The sequence below is a fragment of the Balaenoptera musculus genome, chromosome 3, assembly GCF_009873245.2.
Source record: "Balaenoptera musculus isolate JJ_BM4_2016_0621 chromosome 3, mBalMus1.pri.v3, whole genome shotgun sequence".
Classification (NCBI taxonomy): Eukaryota; Metazoa; Chordata; class Mammalia; order Artiodactyla; family Balaenopteridae; genus Balaenoptera; species Balaenoptera musculus.
The window spans coordinates 169124236-169131137 of NC_045787.1; positions in this window are offsets into that span (position 1 = coordinate 169124236).

The following is a 6902-nucleotide window of genomic DNA, read 5'->3' on the forward strand; positions in this document are numbered from 1 at the left end:
AAAGTGGTAGCTCTGTGGTTTTGATTTGCATTTCTCCATGGACTAAAGGTGGTGACCATTTTCTCATGAATTGGCCATTATTTTCTTGGGAGAAATGTCCGTTTGGATCCTTTGCCCATTTTTTGAGCAGAGATTTTTATCTGTTTTGTTCCCTGCTTGGAGGGCCTGGAGGAGCACTCATAGGAACGCAATAAGTGTTGTTCAATGAATGAGTGCATGTGTTTCAGTAGGCAGTGGGGTTTGCACGACCCTCACCTGCACCTGTTGTGGGCCTCACCTGCGCTTATCACGCGGTGTGACTACATCCTTGCGGTGTGCATCTGCCCAAGAGTACCTGTTTCTGCGACCGTCCCCTACTAAGAATGACACCCTAAACTGAGAAGGGCCACTCCCCCCAGATTCCCACGTAGCCGCCTCCGCGGGCCTCGGATCCTGTTCCCGCGCGGTTACCCTGGGCAACCCATGGCGCCACGCTTCCTGTATTGATTCGAATCTCGGGCTACGTCACGTCCTCCAGCGACGCCTGAGGCGCGCAAGCGCAGCCGCACGCAGGGGGGACGGGGTTGGCGCACGCAGCGCGCCGGTGCGGGGGCGTGGCCGGCCGCGGGAGCGCGCCCGCCGGCGGGCGCCGGACGGCGCGGAGTCGCGACCGACGCCATACTAAGGAGCGCGGAGCCCGGGATACCGTCAGCGGCGACCGCGGCCGGACGCGGCGTAGCTGCGCTCAGCGGAGGCGGGCGCGGCGTGGCGCCGGGAGAGGCGGGGCCGGCGGAGCCAGCGGGCGACGGGAGCGAGCCAGGTGAGGCGGCCGAGGTCTGGGGACCCGCCACTTGGATCCGAGCGCGACCCCCGAGCCGGGCGGGCCTGCCCGGCCCCCGAAACCGAGCCGGCGGCCCGGCCCGCCGCCCCCAAGCTCAGGCGCCCCCCACCCCTCGGGAGCCGGCCGGACGCCGGCGCGCCGCCCCGCAAGCCGAGCTAGGCCCGGGTGACCTCAGCATCCCATCTCCCGTCCTAACCCCCACGTCCGAGCCTCCGCCTAGAGCAGGCCCTGCGTGACCTCCGCAAGCCGAGCCACCTGCGGCCCGCCACCTCCCCGCGCGGTCAGCGTCCCTATCCTTTTGTAATTAGCAGGTTGAGCTCCGATCGCTCCCCGCCCCAAACCGGGGGACTCCCCACTCCGTCCCCCAGAACGGCAGGCCCACGCCCTAATTGGCCATGGCAGCTACTAAACAACAGCTTAGAACCTTTTTAGGTTGGCAGGCTTCTGCCGAATTTGTATCCCTACTTATGGCCTGTTAATTAAGCCTCTTCATGACGCTCTCAGAGGACCAGGAGATCTCACTCTTAAATGGATCCCTGAAATGGAGGCAGCCTTTAAACAAATAAAGAAGACCCTAGTCAGGCCCCGGCCCTAGGCTTACCAGACTTAACAAAACTCTTCTCTCTCTTTGTTCATGAGAAAATGGGGGTAGCTCTGGGAGTGTTGACACAATCCTTGGGACCATCTTAATGCCCAGTGGCCTACCTATCTAAAACCCTAGAGTTGACACTTTAGGGATGGTCTCCCTGTCTAAGGGCATTAGCTGCTGCGGCACTACTAACAGAAGAAGCCACCAAACCGACAACAGGACAACCGCTTACTGTTGACACTCCGCACCAGGTCATGGATGTCCTTAATTCCAAGGCATTCCGTTGAATTTCAGATAGTAGAATCCAAAAATGTCAAGCTGGGGCTTCCCTGGTGGCGCAGTGGTTAAGAATCCGCCTGCCATTGCAGGGGACACGGGTTCGAGCCCTGGTCTGGGAAGATCCCACATGCCGCAGAGCAACTAAGCCCGTGCACCACAACTACTGAGCCTGCACTCTAGAGCCCACGAGCCACAACTGTGGAGCCCACGCTCCACAATTACTGAAGCCTGCGCGCCTAGAGCCCACGCTCCACAACAAGAGAAGCCACCGCAATGAGAAGCCCGCGCACCACAACGAAGAGTAGCCCCCGCTCACCACAACTAGAGAAAGCCCTCGTGCAGCAACGAAGACCCAACGCAGCCAAAAATTTAAAAAAAAAAGAAAAAAGAAAAAATCAAGGTTTATTCCTAGAGGGGTCAGAAATATCAGTCAAGCCTTGTACCACTCTAAACCATGCCACTCTCTTGCCCAGCCCAAATCCCAACGCCCCTCTACTACATTCCTGTTTAGAAGTTGTTGATCATGCCTACAGTGCTAGGGCAGCTCTACAGGACACCCCTTTACCCAACCCAGATGCAGAATGGTGTACAGACAGCAGTCGTTTCATTTGAGAAGGTCGAAAGGTTTCGGGATATGCAATAGTCAGTTTAACAGAGGTGGTAAGAGTCAGGCCCACTCCATGGGGCAACTACCTCTGCCCAGAAAGCAGAGCTTATAGCACTAGCTAGAGCGCTCCAACTGGGAAAAGGACTACGAATTAACATTTACACAGACTCAGCATACGCCTTCCATGTAGTCCATGCTCATGCGGCCATTTGGAAGGAAAGGGCCTACTGACCACACATAACACCCCAATCAAACATGGACCAGACATCTTGGACCTATTAGAGGCCATAAAATCCCCTAAGGAATTAGCTATCATCCACTGCAGGGCACACCAGAAGGACCTGCTGGACATAACCAAAGGAAATAATATAGCAGATAGGGAAGCCAAAGCGCCCCCCAAAACGTCCTACAGGTTCTCCTGATCCGAAGTTTAGACCCTTCACCACCACAGTACTCACCATCGGCACTTAAAGAGGGACAAAACCGTGGGTTCACTCTAACCCCTGAAGGGTAGCTACAGAGCCCAGACACCAAACTTCTTTTACTAGAAGCCTCCCAATGGAAGATTCTAAACCACCTTCAGCAGGCTACCCATTTAGGAGCCAAATCCCTCTTCAGACTGGTGGGGACAATATTCACAGGAAAAGGAATCCTCTCAATCCTCCAATCTATATCCCAGCCCTGTCCGGTCTGTCACCGGGCCAACCGAGAAGGGGCTATAAACACCCCCGCCGCTGTTCCATCCAATCCAAAGGCAGGGGAGCCAACCAGGAGAAGATTGGCAGATGTATTTCACCCACATGCCCCCTTGTAAAGGCTTCAGGTATTTCCTAGTCATGGTAGATACCTTCATGGGATGGGTAGAGGCCTTCCCTACTAAGACTGAGAGCATCCGAGGTTACCACTACCCTCGTGGAACATATCGTACCTCGGTTTGGAATGCCACGCTCATTACAATCGGATAATGGCCCTGCATTTATTTCAGGTATGACCCAAGGCATCAGCGAGGCCCTCCAAATCAGTTATTATCTTCATTTGGCGCCCTCAGGCATCAGGCAAGGTAGAAAGAGCCAATCAAGCCCTCAAGAAATATCTAAGTTAGCAATAGAGACACACCAGACATGGGTCACCCTTCTTGCTATTGCTCTCTTAAGAGTCCAGATCACTCCAAAGGCCAGGCCTCATATAAGGCCTTATGAAATCTGTGGAGGATCATTCTTAAGCACAGACCTCCTGGGCGATCCAGAGACCCACTATTTAGTACAGTATCTCCCAACGTTAGGATTGACTCTTAAGAATATCTGGGAATACCAGGACCAAAATAGTCCTAAGCCAGATCCCAAATTCTCAGAAACCGCTCCCCACTTACATCCAGGCGAGGGGGTATATGTTAAGAACCTTCCACAGGAATGGAGACCACTCGAAGCAGTGTGGACAGGACCATACAAAGCCCCGCTGGCCACCCCTACCGCTGCCAATATACAAGGCTTTACTCTTTGGATCCATATGTCGTGACTAAAGGCAGCCCCTCCTCCAGAGGACAAGAATCCTCAATCCACCAGTGATTCACCAGATGCCTCCTATAGTTGCGAGCCTTTGGACAGCCTCCGCTTTCTCTTCAAAAGACAGGTGATGCCTCCCCAGCCCTCAAGCCTCGATAGCCTGATTTTTTAATCTTGTCACCCTCCTTTTCTTTTTCTGGGCTTTTTCCCTCCCGTGGGTTATTCTATTCTACTCCTGTGGAACTGCCTCTTGGTATTTTTGTCTTAACTCAAATATCCCAAAGGTGGTATAACTCTAATTCCACCCACACCATCCGCTCCTAATTTAAATATGCACTATGAGTCAACTCCTCAGTCTGACCTTTTCGTCGTCTCCCTCCGATTGGCCTCGGATTTCTGCCTCAGCACTCTGCTTTTATTGCTCCTTATTACAAGATATAAACCTCCAAAACCCCCATCTATTGAATCTAACCCCAACCCAACAACGACAGTACATGTATCAGTTAGCATGGGACAAAACCCTCCAAGGAGACTTTCAAGATTATACCCCGGACCAACTTTATCAATACTTAAAACATAGCCTCCTAAAAACCGTTCTGATTCTTCTCCCTTTTTCCATTCCTGTGCATACATACAGTCGTCACCCATATTTACCGCCAGTTCAGGAAGCCCTCAGACTCCTCAGTCTTCACCAGGTTCATACAGAAACTGTTGGATGTGTACCACTGTCTCCAGTCAGTATGGCCTAAAGGCAATTCCCATTCCACCAGATGAATGGAACCAACTTGAATCCTATTTAGCCCCCTCATATTTCGATAGACCAGGATGGGCCGTCAATTCTAGAGTAAAACCTACAGTGGACCATATACTTCTCAACCACATACATCAGAGGCCTCACTATAACTTTCAAGGGCCCATATTCTCCTCAGTCTCTATGGCACAACCGGCTCCTCTATATGTATCCTCTCTCTCTTGATCAGGGCCCCCTGTAGGTAAATTCCTCAATATTTCCCAGGCCTGTAATCATACGTTCACCCTTTCCTGTACCCAAACATGGGTTTCCCTCATAACTGACAACAAAACAAACTATCCCCATACTTACTATTTTGATTCCCCTTTCTACAGCATTTACTTCCCCAAACCTTCCAATGTTACCACCAATTGGACACAGGCTAGCTATTTTGGGACCTCCATCTGCCCCACCCCATCCCCAAGTTGTCCCTATCAGAACCACAATTTTTGATTCCAACCCTGTAATATTAAACAAGAAGACGACAGAAAACTCAAGACACCCGAGGACTATGACATAGGGTGGAACCCTACTATTCCTTCTTTTAACTGGACTTATAACTTTTCCCATTCCTCAAAGATTGCTCGCCTCTCCCCTTTAGCTGGAATGACTTTAGCTACCACCTATGGGGGCATAGAACATTCCCGTACTCATTTAGGGAAACCCTATTTCAACATCACTTTAGCAATCAATGCTTTTTTTAAAAAATTTTTATTTATTTTTATTTATTTTTGGCTGTGTTGGGTCTTCGTTTCTGTGCGAGGGCTTTCTCTAGTTGCGGCAAGTGGGGACCACTCTTCATCGCGGTGCGCGGGCCTCTCACTATCGTGGCCTCTCTTGTTGCGGAGCACAGGCTCCAGACGCGCAGGCTCAGTAATTGTGGCTCACGGGCCCAGCTGCTCCGCGGCATGTGGGATCTTCCCAGACCAGGGCTTGAACCCGTGTCCCCTGCATTGGCAGGCAGATCCTCAACCACTGTGCCACCAGGGAAGCCCCCAACATCACTTTAGACATCTGCTTAGACCATACAAATCAGCACCTATTTCCTTTGCTGATCCAATGTTTATTTATGCCTTCCAGCCAACTGAATGGGGACCTGTACCCTTGCATACATTATTCCTAACTTTATCCTTATCAGTGACTGTATCCTGCTTTCCTTATACTCTCAATCACATAAACAAAAGCAGGCAGCCCTCACTGTAATACCAGTCCTAGGGATTATCATTGGGATAGGAACAGGCTCAGCTGGATTTTAAACTCTATTTTCACTGCCCCACAGCTCTCGAACTCACACAACAGATTGTCAACCTAGCAGCGCAAATTAACACTCTACAAGAACAAATAAATTCTCCAGCAGGAGTGGTTGTACAGAATAGGAGAGCTGTAGCCTTACTGCTAACCAAGGTGGGACCGGTGCAATGTTAAAGGAGGATTGCTGTTTTATTTGCTTATTTAAAGAGAGGGAGAAATGTGGTGCTCCAAGGACAGAGAAAAGATAAACTCAGAAGGCCAACATCGCCGGAACAGAGAGTTATGGGACTCATCACTCTGTCACGTAGCAACCATTACGTCTTTGAGCCCTCCCAGCCGTTCTGCCCTGCTCCTTTCACGTCCCATATAAGGAAGGGTATTTGTCCTGTTCTTCCCCCACTCTCTGCACACTGGAAGTATGCATACCCTACCCAATCAGCAGATGACTCGCAAGTTCCTTTGTTCCCTGGCTATAAAAACAGACAAGTAACCCATGCTCGTGGTCAGCTCTCCCTATCAGAAAGTCAGCCCGCTGTTCTGGCAGCGACCCTTCAATAAATTCTATCTTTTTTACATTCTGCCTTGTGTCTGGAAATTCTTTTCCAACCCGTTGAATGAGTGAATGTGTTTCAGTAGGCAGTGGGGTTTGCACGACCCTCACATGCACCTGTTGTGGGTCTCACCTGCGCTTATCACGCGGTGTGACACCGTCACTGCGGTATGGGTCTGCCCAGGGGTACCTGTTTCTGCGACCGTCCCCTGCTAAGAACAACGCTCTAAACTGAGAGGAGCCACTCCCCCGGATTCCCACGTAGCCGCGTTCGCGGGCCGCGGATCCTGTTCCCGCGCGGTTGCCCTGGGCAACCCGTGGCGCCACGCTTACTGTATTGATTCGAATCGCGGGCTACGTCACGTCCTCCCGAGATGCCCGCGGCGAGCAGGCACACCCGCGCGGAGTGGGCGGGGCGGGACGCGGACCCGAGGCCCCGGCGCGCGGGGGCGGGGCGGCGGCACGCAGCGCGGGGGCGGGGCCGGCCGCGGGAGCGCGCCCGGAGGAGGGCGCC